General features: G+C 37.8%; 1 pseudogene; it reads left to right on the forward strand.

Moving 5' to 3' along the window:
- The first annotated feature begins 3,795 nt into the window (after positions 1–3,795).
- On the forward strand, positions 3,796–15,416 carry LOC147004769 (X-linked lymphocyte-regulated protein PM1-like; annotated as a pseudogene).
- Positions 15,417–24,769: the final 9,353 nt, after the last annotated feature.

Genomic DNA, 24,769 nt, shown 5'->3' on the forward strand with positions numbered 1-24,769 from the left:
AAATGTTATGCACATAAATAAATAGAAACCAAAATTGCATACAAGAGCCTCTACATTTGAAATAAAGTAGTGTCATTTGCATTGTTTCGTATGTTTCACGTTTGTTCAAGTTTTTCAAGTCTGTATGGACTTATGAACCTAGAAAGTGTCTTAAAGCCAGTAGTAGTTCATTCCCACCTCCTGAAAACTCCCTTTGAAGCAATGGTGCCTGGTACTCCATGTACACATGCGCAGGATATATTCAGCCAATCAGGACAGTCCCTGGGTGAGACCTGTTTACTCCAGCTTGCGTCACAAAGGGTCCTCAGAAGCCTCTGTCCAGGCATCTCTGCTGACAACGGTTTTTTACCGTTGAGGAGCTGAGCACGGAAGGGTGCTGTTGTGAAGGAGTTCACCTCTGAGATAACCTGTAAGTGATAATTTGCTCTGATCAGGGTTGTTGGACAGTTAATCGAGGTGTGTCACGGTGTGCCATATCAGGCCCAGGTGGTCACTATGTGAGGAAAAGCCTCCTGGTCCCCATTTCCTATGGCTTCTGATTGTTAAATGAAGGTGGAGGACCATATTCATGGCAGAGGATTGAATAGGTCAGGGCCTTAGAGGATTGTGAACCCTTGGAGGACACAATCTTGGGTCCTGGGGATAGGATCAGCGAGCTGGCTGCAGGATTGGGGGTCGAGGGAGCATGGGTCTGTGAGTGAGGAGCCTTGGAGCTTGTCCTGTGTGCTGTAAGGAGCCTTAGGGTCCAACTTGGTGCTTGTCCTGTGTGCTGTCCGGGATCCATTAGAAATACACTGAGGATTCCTCCCTCTTCATTGTCTTCTCTATGGTGTGTTCCTTTGGTATACACTCTATGGACATTGCAGAGAAGGGAGTGGTGTAGGAAGAATGAATGAAAAGAAGAAGAGGAGACATTGCAAGAGATTAATAAGTAATCTGGGAAGGATTCTGAGCACCGATCCTCCTGTCTCAGTCGCCCATGTATTGGGATTAAAGACTTGCACCACCAAGTTCAGCGTTTTCTCTCAGTTTTATTTCTGTAGAAAGGGATCTTCCTTTGTAGCTCAGGCTGGCCTGGCTTGGGCAAGCCTTGAACTAAAAATCTGCAGATGTTTGAAATCCTCGGCTTCCCCCAATCCCACGTTTCTCCAATATAAGGATTTTCTGTGTGGGTGGTGGCGGCGAGTGTTTGTTGTAGACTGAGCATTGGGTCTTCTTGACATGAATATATAGTTACCATGCTCGTTATCTTTCTGAATAGTACTGTGAATTTACTTTAAAACTGAGATACACTGAAAAACGTAATTGCTGATGTTTTGTTTAAAAAGAATCTTTGGGATATAGGATCAAAATTCAGATGCCTCAAAGTTTAAATGCAAACACATTTTGCTCATCATTTTTGGTGGGAAGGGGAGGACTCACACATGAAAGGCTGGCCTGTTTTTGCCTTTTTTTAAACTGAGAAATGGTAGATTGTTAACTTGGGTTCTAAAGAAGGTTTTTAAATACGTAAATTAAAGAAGATTTTAAAACAAAGTTGGGAGGGAGAGGGACATGAGAAATGGGATACATGGAGGAAATTGTAAGGGAAAGCATATGTATATATATATATAGATATATAGATATAGATATATATATAGATATACACACACATATATATATACACACACACATATATATACACACATATATGTGTGTGTGTGTGTATACATATGTATATATATATATATGTCATTATATTGAATATGTATTCAAAACTCTATGATAAAGACAAATTATTAAAAATATAAGTGTTAAAAAACAAAAGAAACAATCTTTCAATGAGCTAAGATAATTATTTGACTTTTTGACATTTTTAACTATTTAAATGATACCTTTGGATTCAGATTGCTATGTTTTTATTCTTTTTTCCTTTTTATTTTTGTAACTGAGAAGACAACTGAGTGCTTAAGAGAAAAATGGCAAAGAAAATGTGGGTGGTACCAAAGAACGGTTACTTATTACTTCTTGACTATGATGAAGATGAAGATGACATAAATGTTTTGGATGAGGCTCATTCTGAAGGTATATTATATCCAGTCTTCGGTATTGATTGTGTCCTGCAGTTTCTTAGACTTTTACCAACTCACCTGCAATGGAACAAGTCTTTTCTAAGAGATTTCATATACTTCATTTCTAATTTTACCTATATCTATATATTCCTATACCTGAGTTTTAGCCGTGCATATACCTACTCTTGGCACTGTAGTCACAATATGTTGAGAAACAATAACTTGCTATGATTTTACCCCAGGAAAAGACCTGAACATTGTTCCTATATGTTAGCAAAACATGAATTTATTTCATATAACCTGCAAATGAATTGTTTCATTCCTTTTTTTCTATTATATATTTTCTTTATTTACATTTCAAATATTATCCCCTTTTCTATTTCCCCTCTGAAAATCCCCTCTCCTCTCCCTTCTCCCCCTGCCTCCAACACGCCCACTCCCAAATCCTGGCCCAGGCATTCCTTAATACTGGGCATAGGACCTTTACTGTACCAAGGGTCTCTCCTCCCATTGATGACCTACTAGCCCATCCTCTCCTACATATGCAGCTGGAGCCATAAGTCCTAACATCTGATTTATTTGATTGGTGTTTTAGTCCCAGGGAACTCTGGGGGTACTGCTTAGTTCATATTGTTCCTCCTCCTATGGGGCTGCAAACCCCTTATTCTCCTTGGGTACTTTCTCTAGCTCCATCATTGGGGACCCTGTGCTCAGTACGATGGATGTCTATGAGCATCCATTTCTGTATTTGTCAGGCACTGGCAGATCCTCTCAGGAGACAGCTATATCAGTCTCCTGTCCCCAAGCTCTTGTTGGCATCTTCAACAGTGTCTGGGTTTGGTGGTTATTATGGGATTTTTCCCTGAGTGAGGCAGTCTCTGGATGCATTCAGTCTCAGCTCCAATCTTTGCCTCTGTAACTCCTTCCATGGGTATTTTGTTTCCCATTCCATTCCCGCCAGAAATTCATAAAAACAAACTGAAGACCAGTCTTCATTTTCCTCTACCTGGTGTTGAAAGGCCAGATTGCCCAAATTTGTCTATATAAGATCCAAACAGCCTCAAAATCCTGAGGCTCCTCTCAGCCTCAGAAGTACTGGGACTTCAGACATAATTCAGGACAGGCTGTGTTTATTTGTGTGTTGTTTTGGTTTAGGGAAGTAAGCTCTAACTCTCTATCTCAGGAGTGTCTGAAACCTCGTGTGCAGCTTGAACTGGCCTTGAAACTGAAGTCCTCAGCCTTACAAATGTACTGGGGCCTGAGGATACAGGCCTGTTTTATTTTTTTTTAATTTTTTTCTTAACTGAAGATTAAACACAGAGCTTCTTGCTGTAGCAGTAAAATATATGTCCAGACAGGCAGAACTTTATAATTTAGATTAAGGAAGCCCAAGATACTTTATTCAACTTAATTCTTTTTTTAAAAAATGTGTACATATTAAAGTTAAGGTTTATAATGGCTATCTTTGAAGCCAACTATTCTGTTCCATGTTTAAATACTAAAGTCTTTAGTATTAAATCAGAGGGTAATAGAAATATGGTTTTATCTTTAAACCCTTCATGCAATTATGAAGTGCTGCTTTTGTAAAATTCATTCCTTAATGTTATTTTATATTTCAATTTTATTAGTTTAAGTGATTTTTTTGATTCAAATGGCTTGAGAAAATTTATTTTTTTATTTTAAATCTGAAAACGTAAGTTTCTCAGTGGAATGGCAGCGTTTTGCACGTTCTGTAGAGACACCAATGGAAAACTGTAATTTGTTAAGTGGTGAACAGCAAGATGGGAATGCTTCAGAATTGGACCTTATGGAAGATACCAGATATCTTATGTTCGGCATTGATGTTACACTTCCTTTTTTCTCAGTTATTCTTCTTAGGACTGTAATGGAGATCAAAAATCTCATATTGCATCTCTTGTCTTTAATCACAACATGTAAATAAATAGCTTAAAATATATTTCTAGATGACAATTAGACATTACTTGATTTTGTTTAACTTCTAGACAAATCATAGATCTGCTTTAAAACCTAATGTTGGCACTATGCCTGAATGATCACAAAGCATTTCATTAAAATTTTCAAAATAACATAATTGTTTTAATATCTTGTTTTATTACCAACCCAGTACAGAATCCAGTAACTCATGATGATGGGAATGCAAATCCTGAAGGAATAGTTGGAGATACACGGTAATATGTTCAAACTTATTATTTCCTTCTTAGTGTAAGTACTTCCAGAAAAGTTTTATTGATTGTATAGCAAGTAATCTATATTAATAATTAGAATATGATATATATTATAAACAATATTTCCGTAAGATTAATCCTTAATTTGAATGGTTTTCTTGGAGGGTGTAGTGCTGTGGGTCAAACTCTCATCGTCCTGCTGTAGGACAAAAGCTGAGCCATCAAAAGGTATCCTTACTTTTTAAAGCTTTAATTACTTCATAGATCTCCAGTACAAAATATTCTGGGAAAATTTGAAGGTACGTTTTTTGGATATATAATATGTTTAAAACTATATAGTATTAACATAATTTACATATTAGGAAATATTAGTTATATACTATATGACATCTTAATGAATTATTCCTATTTATATGTAGTATTTTGTGAATATTTTTATTTTAATTTATTTATTATTCTCTATTATCTTCCTTTACATTTCTAATAATAGCCCTTTCCTGGTTTCACACCAGAAACTCCCTATTCCATAACCCATCCCTGTGCTTCTATGAGGGTGTTCACCCCCCACCCACTCCCACCTCCCCACCCTGGCATTTGCCTACACTGGGGCATTGAACCTTCACAGGACCAAGGACTTCTCTTCCCACTGATGTCTGACAAGGTCATACTCTGCTATATATGCAACTGGAGCCATGGGAACCCCTCTTTTGTTGGTGGATTAGTCTCTGAGTGCTCTGGGGGGGTCTGGTTCGTTCATATTGTTGTTCTTCCTGTAAGGTTGCAAACCCCTTCAGATCCTTCAGTCCTTCCTCTAACTCCTCCACTGGGGACCCATTGATCACTCTGATGGTTGGCTGTGACAATCAGCCTCTGTTCTTGCCAAGCTCTGACAGAGCCTCTCAGGAGAAAGCCATATTAGGCTCCTGTCAGCAAGCACTTGTTGGCATCCACAATAGTGACTGGGTTTGGTGTCTGTATATGGAATGGATCCACAGGATGGGCAGACTCTAGATTGTCATTCCTTCAGTCTCTGCTCTGTACTTTGTCTCCACATTTCCTCCAAGGAGTATTTTTTTCCACATTCTAAGAAGGACTGAAACACCCACACTTTCCTCTTCCTTCTTTTGGAGCTTCATGTGGTCTGTGAATTACATTTTGGGTATTCTGAGATTTTAGGCTAATATCCACTTATCAGTGAGTACATACCATGTTTGTTCTTTTGGGATTGGGTTACCTCACACAGGATGATATATTTTAGATCCATCCTTTTGCCTGTGAATTTCATGAAGTCATTGTATCTGTACCATTACCATACATTTTTATCATTATTTCTCTATAATACAGCTTGAGGTCGGGGATGATTCCCCCTGAAGTTCTTTTATTGTTGAGAATAGTTTTTTTGATATCCTGGATTTCTGTTATTCCAAATGATTTTTCAAATTGCCCTTTCTATCTCTATGAAGAATTGAGTTTGAATTTTGATAGAGATTGCATTGAATCTGTAGATTGCTTTTGGCAAGATGGCCATTTTTACTAAATTAAGTGTGCCAATCTATGAGCATGGGAGATCTTTCCATCTTTTGAGATTTTCAATTTCTTTCTTCAGACTTGAAGTTCTTGTCATACAGATCTTTCACTTGCTTGGTTTGAGTCAAACCAAGGTATGGGTATGATAATTTGTGACTATTGTGAAGGGTGTTGTTTCCATAATTTCTTTTTCAGCCTGTTTATCCTTTGAGGAGAGGAAAGCTACTGATTTGTTTGAGTTAATTTAATATCCAGCCACTTTGCTGAATTTGTTTATCAGGTTTAGGAGTTCTCTGATGGAATTTATGGGGTCACTTACATATACAATCATGTCATCTGCAAATAGTGATATTTTGAATTCTGCCTTTCCTATTTTTATCCATTTGACCTCTTTTTGTTGTCTAGTTGCTATGGATAGAACATCTAGTGCTATAGAATACTACTATATTATATACTACTGTGAATATGTAGGGAGAGAATGGGAAGCCTTATCTAGTCTTGTCTTGTCTGATATTAGTGGGATTGCATCAAGTTTCTCTCCATTTATTTTGATGTTGGATACTGGTTTGCTGTATATTGCTTTTACTATGTTTAGGTATGGGCCATGAATTCTTGATCTTTCCAAGAATTTTATCATGAAGGGTTGTTGAATTTTTGCAAATGATTTCTCAGCATCTAATGAGATAATACTGTGGATTTTTTCCTTGCCATTGTTTACATTGTGGATTTCCATATATTGAACCATCTCTGTATCCATGGGATGAAGACCACTTGATCATGAAGGATGATCATTGTAACATGTTCTTGGATTGGGTTTACCAAAATTTTATTGAGTATATTTGCATCAATATTCACAAGTGAAACTGGTCTCAAGTTTCCTTTCTTCATTTGGGTCTTTGTATGTTTTGGGTATAAGTGTAATTGTGGCTTCATAGAACAAATTGAATAGTGTTCCCTCTCTTTTTAATTTTGCGTAATAGTTTGAAGAGTGTTGGTATTAGGTCTTTTTTGAAGGTCTGATAGAATTCTGTACTAAACCCATCAGATCCTGGGTTTTTATTTTTGGTGAGGGGGTTGGGAGACTATTAATGATTGCTTCTATTTCTTTAGGGGTTCAGGGAGTGTTTGCAGGGTCTATCTGATCCTGATTTAAATTGGTACCTGATATCTGTCTAGATAATTGTCCATTTCATCCAAATTTTCCAGTTTTGTTGAGTATAGGCTTTTATAGTAGGATCTTTTTTTTTTTTTTTTTTTTTGATCTCCTAAGTTTCTGTTGTTATGTCTCCCTTTTCATTTCTGGTTTTGTTAATTTGGATACTGACTCTGTGCCCTCTCTTTAGTCTGGATAAGGGTTTATCTATCTTGTTGATTTTCTCAAAGAACCAGCTCCTGGTTTGGTTGATTCTTTGTATAGTTCTTTTTGTTTCCACTTGTTTGATTTCAGTCTGGAGTTTGATTTTATCCTGCCTTCTACTCCTCTTGGGTGAATTTGCTTCCTTTTGTTCCAGAGCTTTTAATGGTGCTGTCAGGATGCTAGTGTATGCTCTCTCCAGTTTCTTTTTTGGAGGCACTCAGAGCTATTAGTTTTTCTCTTAGGAATACTTTCATTGTGTCCCATAAGTTTGGATATGTTGTAGTTTCATTTTCATTAAACTCAAAATAGTCTTTAATTTCTTTCTTTATTTCTTCCATGACCAATTTATCATTGAGTAGACTGTTTTTCAACTTCCACGTGTATATGGGTTTTCTATTTTTTATTATTATTATTATTAGTAGTAGTAGTAGTATGGGGGTTAAGACAGGGTTTTTCTGTTTATCCATGGCTGTCATGGAACTCATTTTGTAGACCAGGCTGGCCCTCAAACCAGAAATATGCCTTCCTCTGCATCCCAAGTGCTGGGATTAAAGGCATATGCCACCATGCCTGGATTATTTATATTATTATTGAAGATCAGCCTTAGTCAGTGATGACTTGATAGGATTCATGGGATTATTTAAATAATTTTATATCTTTTGAAGCCTGTTTTGTGACACATTATATGGTCAGTAATGGAGAAGGCATCATGAGGTGTTGAGAAGAAGGGACATTCTTTTGTTTTATGATAAAATGTTCTATGATATCTATAGATATAGACCTCTGTTAAATCCATTTGTTTCAAAACTTCTGTTAGTTTCACAGTGTCTCTGTTTTGTTTCTGTTTCCAGGATCTGTCCGTTGTTGAGAGTGGGGTGTTGAATTTTCCCACTATTATTATAGGGTACAATATGTGCTTTGAGCTTTAGTAGAGTTTCTTTTATGAATTTGGGTTTCCTTGCATTTGGAGCATAGATGTTCAGAATTGTGAGTTCATCTTTGTTGATTCATCCTTTGACAAGTATTGTGACAGTCCTTATCTTTAAAAAACAAAAACAAAAAAGAACTACAAAAAATTATTTTGGTTATAAGTTGATTTTATTCCATAGTAGAATGGCTATTCCAGCTTGTTTCCTGGGAATATTTGCTTGGAAAAGATTTTCCAGGCTTTTCCTCTGAGGTAATGTCTGTCTTTGTCACTAAGGTGGGTTTCCTGTATGCAGCAAAATCCTGGGTTCTGTTTATGTATCCAGTCTATTAATCTATGTCTTTTTATTGGGGAATTGAATCCATTGCTATTAAGAAATATTAAAGACCAGTGACTGTTGGTTGTTTCCTGTTACTTTTGTTGTTTGAGGTGGAATTATGTTTATGTTGCTACCTTCTTTGAGGTTTGTTGAAAGAAGATTTCTTTCTTGATTTTTGTATGGTGTAGTGTTTCCCTCCTTGTGTTGTAGTTTTCCATCTACCTTTGAAGGTTTGGATTCGTGGAAAGATATTGTGTGAATTTGGTTTTATCGTGGAATATTTTGGTTTCTCCATCTATGGTAATTTTGAGTTTTGCTGGGTATAGTAACCTGGGCTGGCAATTGTGTTCTCTCAGGGTCTGTGTAACATCTGTCCAGAATCTTCTGGTTTTATAGTCTCTGGTAAGAAGTCTGGTGTATTTCTAATAGGTCTGCATTTTTATGTTATTTGAACATTTTTCCTTACTGCTTTTAATATACTATCTTTATTTAGTGCATTTGTTCTTCTGATTATTATGTGTCAGCGGGAATTTCTTTTCTGGTCCAGTTTATTTGGATTTCTGTAGGCTTCTTGTTTGTTCATGTGCATCTCTTTCCTTAGATTGGGAAAGTTTTCATCTATCACTTTGATGAAGATATTTGCTGGCCCTTTGACTTGTAATCTTTTCTCTCCTCTATACCTATTTTTCTTAGGTTTTGTCATCTCATTGTGTCCTGGATTTCCTGGATGTTTTGGGTTAGGAGATTTTTTTCATTTTGCATTTTTTGACTGTTCTGTCAGTGTATCTATGGTATCTTCTGTACCTGCGATTCTCTATTCTATCTCTTGTATTCTGTTGGAGATGCTTGCATCTATGTCTCCTAGGTTTTCTTTCTCCAGGTTCATCTGTCTTTGTGAGTTTTTATTCTCTATTTCCAGTTTTAGATCCTAAATGGTTTTTGTTCAATTCCTTCACCTGTTCTGATGATGCCGACTAGTTTTGGTTTCTATTATTTATATTCTTGCACTTAACTCTTGCTATCTCATTTTCTTTGGTGCTACCTTCCCTTGCTGTCTCTGACTAGAGCCTGTCCCTCCTGTAATCCTGGTTGTGTCAGAACTCATTGGAGTCCAGCTATTTGGGATCCTGGGATCCTGCGATCCTGATATTCTGGGTGTGTCTGAACTCCTGGAAGTCATGCTGCCTCTTGGATCCTGAAATCCTGATGTGAACAATCTAGTGAGATCCTGCTGTGTCAGAGCTCCTGGGAGTTAAGCTTTTTCTTGGTGTTGCAAGATTTGGTGGGGTGCCAGAGCCCTATGTTTTCTCTAGACACAGTTGCAAGCTGCAAGGAACCCGTGCCTCTGGCTGGGAGGATGATTGTGTTTCCCTGGTTCTTGTGGGGCTCCCACATACACAGGGTGTTGGGAAAGATGTCGTGCCCTCAGCTGTGATCTTCTGTCAGAACTCCAGTGTTCCTGGGTGTCTCTGATCTCCTGGGAGTCCAGCTTCCTCTGTAATCCTGTGATCTTGGGCATTTCAGAATACCTGGGAGTCATGCTTCCTCTGGGTGTTTTAAGAGTGGGTGCAGAGCCAGTAACCCAGGTCTGATCCAGGTGCAGTTTCAGACCAGAAGGAATCCATGCCACTGGCAAGGCAGGAGTTCCTGTGTCCCTGGATCCTTAGGGACTCAAGTTACTCCTGATGTTGATGCCATTGCTGTGATCCTGGGTGTGTTAGATCACCTGGGAGTTGAGCTTCCTCTGGGTATTTTGGGACTAGTTGCAGAGTCAGCACCCAAGGTCTACTAATGACACAGACTCTTGCAAATATTTTTGATTTAGCATCATGGACTTACTTTTTCCTGTGGTACAGAATGAAAATGGTGCTTTTTGCAGAGGTGTGACATTAATTAAAATTAACTTTTATTTTTTTGTATGTTTTTGTATGTGGTGCATATATACAAATGTGGAGGGCAGAGGAGGATGTTAGGTTTTGCTCTATTACTTTCCACCTTATTCCCTTAAGTCAGGCTCTGTCACTGAACATCCAGTTAGACAAGCAGCCAGCAAGTCCTAGCAATTCTCACTTTGCCTACCACAGTGCTGCCATTGTAGAAACAACCATCCATGGTTGGTTTTCTAGATGGGTACTAGATTCAAATTTGCGAACCTCCTCCTTTCACAGTAAACCCTCTTAACTATTGAGGTATCTTCATACCTGCTTTGAAGGGATTTTAGAGGAAAAAAAAGATGTAAACTTTTTTATAGTTCCATGTATTCAAACCTAAGTGATATGTATACAAAATTCTGTACATTCAACAGTTTTTCATTGACCTAGTATTAATTTTATATTAAGTCATTTTCTTTTCTAGGAATCCTCTGTGCTTCTTTCTTTATTTGACACAGTGCAAAACTGAATTCTTTAATGTAACCCTTATTACTTTTTTTAAAATTTTATTTTATGGGTATGTTTGTTTTGCTTGCACACAGCTTGTATGTCTGGTACCTGAGGAGGCCAGATGAAGGCATTGATTCCCCTGGAACTGGAGTTATAGGTTGTGAGCCATCTTGGAGGTGCTGGGAATCCAATCTCAGATCTCTGGAAGGGAACCAGTGCTCTTAACTGCTGAATCATCTCTCCAATCCCCTCACTGGTTTTTGTTTTGTTTTGTTTTGTTTTTTCATAAAATGAATTATGTAATTGAAAGTAAAAGACAGCTTTACTAACCAGTGAGAAAATGATACTCAGATCCAAAAGAATCTGTTTTAAATTATATGTAATTGAATGTTACATTAGCTTTCTTAGAAGACAATAATTTTTCTTTGAGATATGGTCTCACTATGTAGTTCAGGCTGGCCTGAATTTTGCTATGTAATCTATGTTGTCCTATACACTGGAAATCTCCTGCTTAAGCTTCCTAGACTAGGATCATAGGCCCAAAACATCTTACATGGCTTAGGAAACAATGCTCTTAATACTTATTTTTCAGACATATTTGTATATTAGTGTTTTGCTTATAGGTATATATGTGCACCACATATGTGCCTGTTGCCCATAGATATTAGATGATTATTTGAGATACCTTGGACCTGGAGCCACATAAAGAGATAACACATGGAAACTTATATCAAAGATTCTTTCAAAGAAAGCAACCAGAAATTAGAATGACTTTGGCAAATGAACAAATGGGAGAGGTAGAGGTTTTAGTTTGGTAGGGTCACATTTGTATCATTTAAAAAATTATATATGGCTGAGTTTAAAAAAAAAAAACCATGTCTGAGATTTTAGTAAAAAATGTGTGTCTTTGATTTTGTCTAAGCATTTAACCCTATAACTTCATGCCTTCAAGGAAACTAAATCTAATTCTCAGAAATCTGTGAAAATTTTTATTTTCTACTTTAAGTACCTGTTAATTAGATTTTAAAATCTGATTTAATTTCATTGTGGAAACAGAGAAGTCTTGCACAAAATCTTAGAAATGTAATTTATGGTTTATTATAACAATATGGATAAGGATCAATTACATATGCAGACAATTTATATATTTTAATTGACTTATGTTTTGCACTAAGTCTTAACTGAATAAATATAGGAAAATAAATTAGACCTTATATTTGGTAGAAATTAATGAAAAAATACTTTGAAATACAATTAATTTCCTAAATTAAGATGTATATGTATTAAAACCTCTTTAATTTTGAAAAGCTAAAACATAAAAGAAGACTTCTCTGATAATCTGTTAGGGAAAAATCTGTAATGATTTCCCATTAGATAATTTTGTACTGCTGTTTTTCTTTTTATAGTATGAAATGGGCTATTTAATTTGTTTTGAGTGTTCTTTTTTTCATATTGGTATGAAATGTGACTGCTTTCATTACTTTGCTTTACAGCGAGGTGATCAACAACAAATTGTGTGAGCAGGATATAACTACATTTCAGAAGTTTGATATGGATATACAGAAATTCAATGAAGAACAAGAAAAATCAATGGTTAGTATCATAACTAACTTTATAATTAACCTAGTATAACTAAGTATCAGGTAGGAATGGAGAAACTAGCCTTGTGTTGGGCACATGAACCTAAATTAAGTTTCATTATCTATCTATTTTTGGTTCTGTTCTAGTCCTACTGAATTGTAAACCAGAGAAGTATGATCACATACTACTATATCAATGAAAACCACTAGGTATTTTATGGTAGTCAAGATCATAAATTTTCAAGAGGCAGACATTTGCTGAAAGATGAAAAGAGGATTACCACTTTTTACAAAAGTGAGCACAGTATGTCAGCCTCAGGTACAGTTGATAGGAGAGTGAAAGCTTAGTTACTGGTGTCATCTGGACTCTGTTGTTAATATTAGAAAGCCAATTCAAACTGGTAAATCAGTTCTTACCATCATAACTTAGTACAGATTTAGTAACAACAGTGGATGGAAACAACCTGTTTCCATCAGGCTGTCTCAACGACCCTAGCAGAATATTCCTGTGGAAGAATATCACCAAACTATCTTAGATCATCTCTCCATTACTGTACCAATGACTGTAGTCATCACATGGTTTCCAAGTAAGACCTGAGATGATGACCATATTAACTACATTTTTATTTGATGGTTTAATAGTTTCAGAAGTATTAAATTTGAAAGGAACAGGAGATCCATTCCTGCCTCGGAAGGCATTGAGGAAGCTGCCATTATATGTCAGTTCAAGAAAGAGATAGGGACTGAAGATAAAAAAAAAAAATACTCCAATTGAAGGCAATTTTTATACCTTGAACTCTGGATGAAATTTCAAGGGGGAGTGATCATCAGTGTAAATGAGGAATCTAAAGACAGACCCCCAGAGAACTTAAATATTTGTAATTCTGCATGTGGCAAAGGGGGGGGGGGTTGAGAGGGAACCAGCAAGGGAAGAGAACAATTGGTGGAAAGAATACTACCATAAGTGAAGGAAAACTTTTAAGGAAGAAAAGTTCACTAACTGTGTCATATGTTGCTAATGGGCCAAATAAGATAGATTTGCAGGGCTGGAAAATGGTTTATTTGGTAATCTTTCTCAGTGTAGGCATGGAGACCCGAGCTTATATTCCCTGAGTAGGCATGCATGCACGGACCACCACCACTACCACCACCTACACAACCACCACCAACAAACTAGCAAAACTAAAAACAAACCACCACAACAATAAAAGTTAGTGTGGTGGTGAGCATTTTAGAACCACCAAACTCAGATTTAGTTCAGAGATAAGAAGATTCCCAGAGCTTCCTAGCCACCAGGTGTAGCCTAATGGATGAGCTCTAGGTTCAGTCAGATCCTGTCTCCCAAACAGTAGGGTGCAACCAAAGAAGACACCCAATATTAATCCTTTGTCTCCATATATATGCATGTGTATGATTTTTAAATGGAAAATACGCAAAATGGAGGTCATTGTACTTAATCAGGATGATTTGAGTGGACGTGTGAGGTTAAACTGATCACAATATATAAAGGACAAAATAGGAATGTAGTGTCCCAAGGAGAAAAGGTATAAAGAGCTTGTCTTAATTTTTTATAAAATGCAAATTACCATGGTTGTGTGCCAACATAAAGAATACAAAGAGAAATGTATATTACTACTTCCATGTGTTACTTGAGATTGAAACCTAGAGAAAACCAATCTACCACTAAACTTTATCCCCAGACATCTCTTTACACTTTATTTTGAGGTAGGATGTCTTTAAGTGATCAAGACTATTCATGATCTTGTGATCATTGTAACTCAAACTTTATAAAAGTTAGTTTTATAGGCATTACATTGACAGCCAGCTAAGTCATAAATTTAAAATAACAGTTACAATTGCTGAAACTCTTGACAATAGTTGAGACAAGTGAAGATGTTGGACTTAGTAAAGAATAGTGTAAGGCATCCTTAAGAAAGGAAGAGAAAGTAGAATAAGTGGCACATACACCTTAGGTTGGGGGTACATACAGAGATGAGGTAGTGAACCAACTCTTGGGATTGCTTCTGCTATTTAGTAAAAGGAGGCCATTGTATGATAAAAGCATTAACACTAGCTAGAGTTAAGCTTCCAGGGCTAGGATTTTACCAAGTTCATGTTTACATGGTTCATGCCTATAAACCTAAGTACTTGAGAGGCTAAGGCCAGCGTCTGCAGCATGGCAAACACTTTCTCATAAAAAAAAAAAAAAAAAGTTTTATTAACCCACAATTGGTAGTATAGTTGTATTTCATGTTACTTAAAAATATAAGTATATTTAGTCATAGGTGTTAAAATGTTAAATCACGTAGAAAACTATTCCTTTTAAGTTTCATATTGAATTATTTTTGCTCACGTAAACATTTTAGTATTGGAGATATATTTAGTGGTTGAATCTTAGCCTAGCATTCATGCTGCATGGCAGTAACAACAAAATGAACAGAATTGTTATAGTAATGTTTTCCTTTTACATTTGTAGAGCAATTATCAAAAAGAACAACAAGCATTAAAACTGTCCAAATGTAGTCAGAGCCAGACCCCGGAAGCAATTAAAGACATGCATGAGAAGTCCATGGAGGTGTGCATGGAGGTATGCGCATAGTCAATAAAATGTCCTTAGGAAACTAAATATGTTTTAGGAATCAAAAAGTTTAACTACTTGCTATTTTGAATTATTTCTGACTGAAGTGACTGATATTATCTGTAAAATCCTAATGACTTTGTAGGAATTATTGAAGACATGAAATGATAAACTGGGAATTTGACCTCAGATGTACCTCATAGTTTATTAACAGTATAATTATCTGGCTTAACTATATATAGCACGTCTATACATCATTTGCACAGAATCTTTCCTATTTGTATGCTTGGGAGTTTGTTTAGTAAGAAGTGCTTTTCTGTTTTAGGGTTTGATGAACTTGGAGAACAACAACGATGATATGCTTTTTGATGTAGATGGTGAACTGAGAAAATAAATGTCTGTGTTTAAAAGAGACATTATGAAGCATACTCTGAAGTACTCATCTACTTTCCCATCTTCAGACTAATGAAGCATACATATTTTTTACTTGCTGGTACATTTGTAACCAAATAAAAAAAATTTGCTAACTTTTTTTTCCCCTATGAAACTGAGTTTGAAAGACTCTTTAATCCTTGTTATTCTGATGATTCTAAGAAGGAAGTTAAACCCCACTGATGTGATTATAAAGTCAACTAGGAGGTATACCTCTAGAGTCAAAATAGAACTCCTTTATTTTTAAACATCTTTCATCATTTTCTTGTTTAAGTGTAAGAGCCTCTTTATATTAACTTCCAAACAAAATCTAAATGAATAAGTGAGTGGCAAATATTCCTTTGTACCAAACTTTCACACACTAATGTAGTGAATTGTTTAAAATTTATTCTTTAATCTTTTTTTAAAGTCCAGACTTTATCCCCCTCCTTGTCTGCCCTCTGACTGTTCCACATGCCATAACTCCTTCTGCCATGCCCCCCACGCCCCCACTCCCCATCTCCAAAAGGATGTCCCCACCATCCTACCCCCACCCCGCCAGACCTCCCTACTCCCTGTGGCCTCAAGTCTCTTGAGGTTTAGATGCACCTTCTCTAACTGTGTCCATCCCTGGAGTCCTCTGCTGTATATGTGTTGGGGGCTTCAAATCAGCTGCTGTATGCAGCCTGGTTGGTGGCTCAGTGTCTGAGAGATCCTGGGAGGTCCAGGTTATTTGAGACTGTTGGTCCACCTACAGGGTCGCCCTCTTCCTCAGCTGCTTCTAGCTTTTCCCTAATTCAACCACAGGGGTTCCCAGCTTCTGTCCATTGGTTGCATGTAAATTTCTGCATCTGACTCTTTCACCTGCTGGTTGGGTCTTTCAGAGGGCAGTCATGTTAGGCCCATTTTTGTGAGCACACCATAGCATCAGTAATAGTGTCAGGCCTTCATGCCTCTCCTTGAGCTGCATCCCAATTTGGGCCTGTCACTGGATCTCCTTTTCCTTAGGCTTTTCTCCATTTTTGTCCCTGTCCTTCTTTCAGACAGGAACAATTCTGGGTTAAAGCTTTTGACTGTGGGATGGCAACCCCATCTTTCCACTTGATGTCCTGTTTCTCCACTGGAGGGCTCTACAAGTTCCCTCACCCCACTGCAGGGCATTTCATCTAAGGTCCCTCCCTTTGAGTCCTGAGATTCTCTCACCTCTCAGGTCTCTTGTACATTCTAGAGTGTTCTGTGCTATTCCTGTCCGGCAGGAACGCACACAGAACACAAGTCAAGACCTTTCATGGTTACACTTTATTCATAGTCGTGAGATAGAACAAAGAAGGATAGAAACGTGTTGCTATATATACCCACAGGTGTGACGTGTTAATACTACTGGGGTTCCACCCACAGTCTCAAATGTCCCAGGGGATGGACAAGTGACTTGGCAGGCTTTTGATCTGGCACATGCGCACAATGGAGCTTAACGCCATCTAGTGACGGCACGTATTATCACGGCTTCCTACACTAGAGGGTTTTATAACCTCCTACCTATCAAACATGCCTGTTTCCATTCTTTTTGCTGTTCCTAAGCGCTTCAGTTCTTTTCCCACCCCCACAATACCTGATCATTTTCCTCTCTTCCCCTCCTTATCCCCTTTCCCACCCAGGTCCCTACCCCCTCCCTGTTGTGATTTTTTTAACCTTCATAACATTTCTAATTCTTTTTATTGATAAAGATAATTGAAATTTATTTTTTAATCATTATCTTATTAGTTCCCAAAGGTATGAGATACAAATATAGAAGGTTCATTGGTTTGATTTTATTTCATTTCATTTCATTTTTGTGATAGCCACTTAGTCTGTTGTTTATTGTCCAGGAAGATCTAGAATGTTTAGGTTCAAGGTGATCCCAGCATTCCATGTAGGTGCTATTACAGGTATGTGACAACATATCTGGCTTACACTGTTTTTAAGAAAATAGTCCCACAAAAATCTCCTATAAACATTATAAAATTAACACTGTCAGCTTTGAGAGATGAGAATATTTCCTGTTCACTTACAAAATTCATTGAAAGAAAGTGTATTTGTTTCTTGAAACAAACTAAACTGCTAACTGTGAGGCAGGATAAAAGGACTGATTAGTCCCCTCTCACTGTTTCAGGCCCAGCCCCTTCTCTCTGTTCCCATTGTTCTTCTTTCTGAGATCTCTGTCTGTCTTTGTTCCCAGCTTCCCCTCTATCTGTTCTCTGCCCTACATTTTCTGACCTAATGGCTTTGCTTCTGTCTGTCTGCCTCTATCTCTTCCGAGTTCCTCACTCCTCTCCCCTCCCCCAATAAATCCATTTTATACCAGGTCTGTTGCATGGTATAATTTCTCAGGGGAACACCTGGCATTAGCCCACCAAATGTACTCCCTTGCCATGTTATATTTCATAACACTAACACATTAAATGTAACTGAAAAAATGTATAAATATTAGTTTGAGACATGGATTTTTGTATTCTCATAAAGGCATCAAAACATCATTTCATTGTGTTTGGCCTTCAGATAAATGAAACCTAAACTTACCTAATGATTAAGAATGCTTCACATGTGTCTCAAACATAAATTATCAAGAATGCCTTCTATTTTGATGGTCAGCAAACATATAGAAGTTTGATTTTTAGATTCATTCTTTTTTTCAGTATTAGTATTTTGTTTATTCAGGCATATTTAACATCTTGCAAACTTTATATGCCTCAGTATTTGGGGAACACCAGGGCAAAGAAGTTGGAGTAGGTGGGTACGGGAGTGGGGGTGCGGATTTGGGGGATTTTTGGGAAAACATTTGAAATATAAAGGAAGAAAATACCTAATTAAAAAAAGAAATAAAAAACTAAAAAAAGAATGCTTCACATGTGTCTTCAAACATAAATGATCATTATATCTTCTATTTCGATGTTCAGCAAACATATAGAAGTTTGATTTTTAGATTCTTTTTTTTTTAGATTTAGTATTTTATTTATTCAGGTAGATTCAACATATATATATATATATATATATATATATATATATATATATATATGTATATATATATATATATATATATATATATATAATCCAACATACTATTATGTGTATTGAAAATATATCATAATTAAAACTCACAAATATGCACATACTGTGTCAGTGGCCTGTTCATTGTGTTTAGATTCATTCTTAAGCTGTTAATCTTTATTCCTCATTATTTCAAATATTCATTTATAGATAGAAAGAATTGAAATATTTGTTTTACCAAATATTCAGTATTTAAACATTTCTTTTAAATCAATCATACTGTTTTTCTAAATTTACTTAAATGAATTAATCATTCCAGATAAGCTGCTGAGTGACTTTCTCCATTTATGTCCATCTTATTTTGAGATAGTTGTTCTCATTGAACTTGGAGCTGGCCCTTTTCGCTACACTGGTACTTCAGCAAGCCCCGGCATCTATCTCTCTCCACTCCTCCAGGGCTGGGTTACACACAAGTGCTGGCACACTTAGCATTTACTGTGAGTGCAAGCACTTTACCCAGTTAGCCAACTTCCTAGCCCCTATCCAACTATTTTTTAATTAACATTAAACAGTTTTTATATCAAGGTAATACCCTACTTTGTGAGCTGAATTTTGGAATTGTTTTTCTTCTTGAAACAATGTATATCCATCATTGCCCTTTGACACACATAAATCCACAACCTTGCTCCAGTGGCTAGAGCACTGTTCATTTAAACCAGCGATAACAAGCAGATGCAACAGGAGTAGCAGCAACTGCCCCAGGTCCTCTCAGGAGCTCTTGCATTTATACCCTCTCAAGAGTCTCTAGAATTTCAAACATAAACTATGTGCATCTGGGGACACACGTGAGATTAAAACAAAACAAAACAAAAAAGTACTCATATAACATTACTGGGTTTTTAAAGAAAGCAAAATTCTCACACATTGCTGTTCATCACTGAAAGAAGTCAGGACTGGAACTCATGCAGGTCAGGGAGCAGGAGCTGATGCAGAGGCCATGGAGGGATGTTCCTTACTGGCTTGCTTCCCCTGGCTTGCTCAGCCTACTCTCTTATAGAACCCAAGACTAACAGCCCAGAGATGGTCCTACCCACAAGGGGCTTTTCCCCCTGGTTCACTAATTGAGAAAATGCCTTACAGTTGGATCTCATGGAGGCATTTCCTCAACTGAAGCTTCTTTCTCTGTGATAACTCTAGCTGTGTCAAGTTGACAAAAATCAAGCCAGTACAATTGACCCCTTGTCAACTTGACACACAAACACATCACTAGTAAGCCTCAACCCTTGCATTCTTATTCATCCCCAAGATATAAATAACTTTAAAAGTCCCACAGTCTTTACATATTCTTAAAATTTCAATCTCTTTAAAATATCCATCTCTTTTAAAATCCAAAGTATTTTTACAATTAAAAGTCTCTTAACTGTGGGCTCCACTAAAACAGTTTCTTCCTTCAAGAGGGAAAATATAAAGGCACAGTTACAATCAAAGCAAAAATCAATCTCCAACCATCCAATGTCTGGGATCCAACTCACGATCTTCTGGGCTCCACCAAGGGCTTGGGTCACTTCTCTAGCCATGCCCTTTGTAGCACACGCGTCATCCTCTGAGCTCTAGATAAATGTACTCCACTGCTGCTGCTGCTCTTGGTTGTCATCTCATGTAACTGGCATGTCCAAAACACTGCATGACCCCTTCAGTCCTGGGCCTTCAATTGCAACTGAGGCTACACCTTCACCAATGGCCTTTCATAGCCTCTCACAGTGCCGAGCCTCAGCTGCTCTGCGTGATCCCTTCATACCTTCAAAACCAGTACCACCTGGGGGACCCTTACATATTACCAAGTCCCGCTTCAGCAGGAGTACAATCTTGGCTATCTCTGGAGCACACCCTCTTGGTGCTTTCAGAAAACACTTCCCAGAAGATGTCACCTCAATGATGCTGGTCTCTTCTTAATCACCACTAAATTCTTAGCTCCAGCTAACCAGCATCAATAGTCCCAGTAATGCAAAGTTTTTGCTTTAGTAGTTCTGGTATCTTCTTAATCACAGCTGATTCTTCAGCCCCAGCTAACCAGAGCTACAAAATCTTCACAATCAAAATAGCAATGGCCCTGAAAGTGTCTTTAATTTTCCTTCTGAAATTTCACAAACCAGACCTCCATCTTCTGTACTTTTCTCAACATTATCTTCCAAGCTCCTATACAACGTCTGACAGAGCTCTTAACAACAAATGGATCTTCAAGTCCAAAGTTCCAAAGTCCTTCCACAGTCCTCCCCAAAACATGGTCAGGTTTTCTCAGGAATACCCCACTCCCAGTACCAATTTGTCTTAGTCAGGGTTTCTATTCCTGCACAAACATCATGACCAAGAAGTAGTTGGGGGAGAAGGGTTTATTCAGCTCACAATGCCACATTGCTGTTCATCACTGAAAGAAGTCAGGACTGGGACTCAAGCAGGTCAGGGAGCAGGAGCTGATGCAGAGGCCATGGAGGGATGTTCCTTATTGGCTTGCTTCCCCTGGCTTGCTCAGCCTGCTATCTTATAGAACCCAAGACTAACAGCCCAGAGATGGTCCTACCCACAAGGGGCCTTTCCCCCTTGATCACTAATTGAGAAAATGCCTTACAGTTGGATCTCATGGAGGTATTTCCTCAACTGAAGCTCATTTCTCTGTGATAACTCTATCTGTGTCAAGTTCACACAAAAGTAGCCAGTACAGTTTAACTCCCTAAAACTTCAATTATTGGGGCTAGGTGTGGTAGTAGCACATGCCTTTAAACCTAGGACTCCAGAGTCAGAGGCCTCTGTTAGTTTGATGGTAGCCTGGACTACTACACAGTGTGTTCCTGGTTACACTGATCTACATAATGAGACCCTGTCAACCAAAACCAAAACCAAAACCAAAACCAAAACCAAAACCAAAACCAAAACCAAAACCAAAACCAAAACCAAAACCAAAACCAAAACCAAAACCAAAACCAAAACCAAAACCAAAATACTTCAGTTGTTGTGGAAAACTGACTTACCTAGTGGAAGTGTGATTTAAACTTCTGCTGGAAGCACCACATACCTGGGCCAAAGATTTTATAATGCAGTGGATTAGGAAATCCAATGCTTTGGTTCCCAAACCACTTTGAACAAAACCTCTATCCCTTGTCTAGTTTCTCTCATCTCTGACTGGCCTGAAACAGTGTCAATGCAGATATCAGGTACCATGCCCTCTGTGGACTATATCAGATATGTGAGGGACACAGCCTAGATTATACTTCTGCTCAACCCATCAGGATTGTGTGTGTTAGGGTCTAGCTGTACAGTTTTCTTCCTGTTCCAACTTACCAGAGGGGACCATTTAGAAATTATAAGTACAGGAAATCTCAAAGTAAATGGTGTGCCCTACAAATTGGCAACTATAAATAAAATTAATGGCCATCTGAGTATAAAATCCATTATCATGGTCCAGCTACCTGGACAGAGGATGGGTCCGGAGGCTACCATACTCCCATGTATATGTGAAACCATGTTATCAGGGTAAGGCACAGTTGAAATTATTATTATTATTATTATTATTATTATTATTATTACTTCTACTATATTATAATGTGACATATAAAATTATTATTAACTGTACAATCCAAGTACAGTTGAATTTATTACTAATATAACTCCCAAAGCCCTTAATATATTGTTGTATAATAGTGTCCTCAGAGGATCGAAACCTTCCACCCTGCAGGAATCTCCTTAAGCAGGGAGATAAACAACTCAAAAGAGCTTCAGGAAGCTCTTTAAGCAGGAAGGCAAACACCTCCAAACAGCTTCAAGGAGTCCCCCAAACTTAAAACAGTCATTAGGCTCCTCCATGCCAGAGGAAGGACTAAAAGCTGAGAGTCCTTCTCAGATGCAGAAAGCTGAGCTACAATTGAGGAGTATCTTGGAAGATGAGACTAGTTTCCCGAAAGAAGTAGAAACCAGCAGAGCTGGAGCTACCTTGCCTGGAAGAGGTATAGACCCACTGAGGCACGTGGAAGACTCTCTCCAAACTGTTGTGCTGCCTGCAGGCCGTGCAGTGTGCTCCAGGTCCCCGGCTTTGTGAGCTCTCGCCCATGCTGTGGTGGGCTTTGGTGATGCAGCTGCCTTTGAGTCATTTCTGCTCCTGTAAGTAACCCCTTGCACATATTCCTGTAAGGAATCCCAGTAAAATTCATTGGTCCACCAAGTTGGACTTCAGTGACATCTATAATATACTCAGGAATTCAAGGCCCATACCTAAACATAATAAAAAATATACAGCAAACCATTAGCCTATATCAAACTAAATGGAGTGAAACTGGAAGCAATCCCACTAAAATCAGGGAATAGACAAGGCTGCCAACTTTCTCCCTACCTATTCAATATAGTACTTGAAGTCCTAGCCAAAGAAATACCACAACAAAAGGAGATCAAGGGGATAAAAATTGGAAAGAAGTCAAAATATGACTATTTGCAGATGATATGATTGTATATATAAGTGACTCTAAAAATTCCACCAGAGAATTCCTGAACCTGATATACGGCTTCAGTGCAGTAGCTGGATATAAAATTAACTCAAACAAATCAGTGGCCTTTCTCTACACAAAGGATAAATAGGCTGAGAAAGAAATTAGTGAAACAGCACCCTTCACAATAGTTACAAAAAATATAAAATACCTTGGTGTGACTCTAACTAAGGAAGTGAAAGATCTGTATGGCAAGAACTTCAAGTCTCTGACGAAAGAAATTGAAGATCTCAGAAGATGGAAATGTCTCCCATGCTCATGGATTGGCAGGATTAATATAGTAAAAATGGCTATCCTGCCAAAAGCAATCTACATATTCAATGCAATTCCCATCAAAATTCCAAATCAATTCTTCACTGAGATAGAAAGGTCAATTTGCATATTCATCTGGAATGACAAAAAACCTAGGATGGCAAAAACTATTCTCAACAATAAAAGAAACTCTGGTGGAATCACCATGCCAGACCTCAAGCTGCACTACAGAACAATTTTGATAAAAACTGCATGGTACTGGTACAGCGACAGACAGGGAGATCAATGGGACAGAATTGAAGACCCAGCAATGAACTCACACACCTATGGTCACTTGACCTTTGACAAGGGATCGATCTAAAACCATGAATTGGAAAAAAAGACAGCATTTTCAACAAATGATGATGGCACAAAGGGAGGTTATCACTTAGAAGAATGCAAATTGATCCATTCTTATCTTCTTGTACAAAGCTCAAGTCTAAGTAGATCAAAGAACTCCACATAAAACCAGACTAAATTTTATAGAGGATAAAGTAGGTAAAAGCCTGGAAGTTATAGGCAAAGTGGAATCATCCCTGAACAGAAGAGCAATGGCTTGTGCAGTAAGATCAGGAATCAGCAAAAGGGACCTCATAAAATTGCAAAACTTCTGTAAGGCAAAAGATACTGTCAATAAACAAAAAGACCACCAACAGATTGGGAAAGGATTTTTTTCTAATCCTAAATCTGATAGGGAACTAATATCCAATATCTACAAGGAGCTCAAGACACTGGACCACAGAAATTCAAGTAACCCCATTAAAAATGGGGTACAGAGCTAAACAAATAATTCCCAAGTGAGGAATACTGAAGGGATGAGAAACACCTGAAAAAATGTCCAACATCCTTAATCATCAGGGAAATGCAAATCAAAACAACCCTGAGATTCCACCTCACACCAGTCAGAATGGCTAAGTGTGAAAATTCAGGTGACAGCAGATGCTGGCATGGATGTGAAGGAACACTCCTTCATTGCTGGTGGCATTGCAAGCTTGTACAAACACTCAGGAAATCAGTCTGGCAGTTCCTCAGAAAAGTTGACATTGTCGGACTGGAAGATGCAGCAATACCTCTCCTGGGCATATTCCCAGAAGATGTTCCAACTGGTAATAAGGACACATGCTCCACTATGTTCATAGCAGCCTTATTTATAAAAGTCAAAAGCTGGAAAGAACCCATATGTTCCTCAACAGAGGAATGGATATAGAAAATGTGGTACATTTCCACAAGAGAATACTACTCAGCTATTAGAAACAATTTATTTATTAAATTCTTCAACAAATGGATGTATCTGGAGGATATTATCCTAAGTGAGGTAACCCAATCTCAAAACGAACCACTTGATATGCACTCACTGATAAGTGGATATTAGCCAAGAAACTTAGAATATCCAAGATTCAATTTGCAAAACACAAGAAAATCAAGAAGTAGGAAGACCAATATGTGGATACTTCATTTCTCCTTAGAATTGGGAACAAAATACCCATGGAAGGAGTTACACAGACAAAGTTTGGAGCTAAGATGAAAGGATGGACCACCTAGAGACTACCCCATCCAGGGATCCATCCTATAATCAGCCACCAAATGCAGACACTATTGTACAT

This window comes from Mus caroli, unplaced genomic scaffold (assembly GCF_978045245.1).
Source record: "Mus caroli unplaced genomic scaffold, Mus_caroli_1 scaffold_5, whole genome shotgun sequence".
Lineage (NCBI taxonomy): Eukaryota > Metazoa > Chordata > Mammalia > Rodentia > Muridae > Mus > Mus caroli.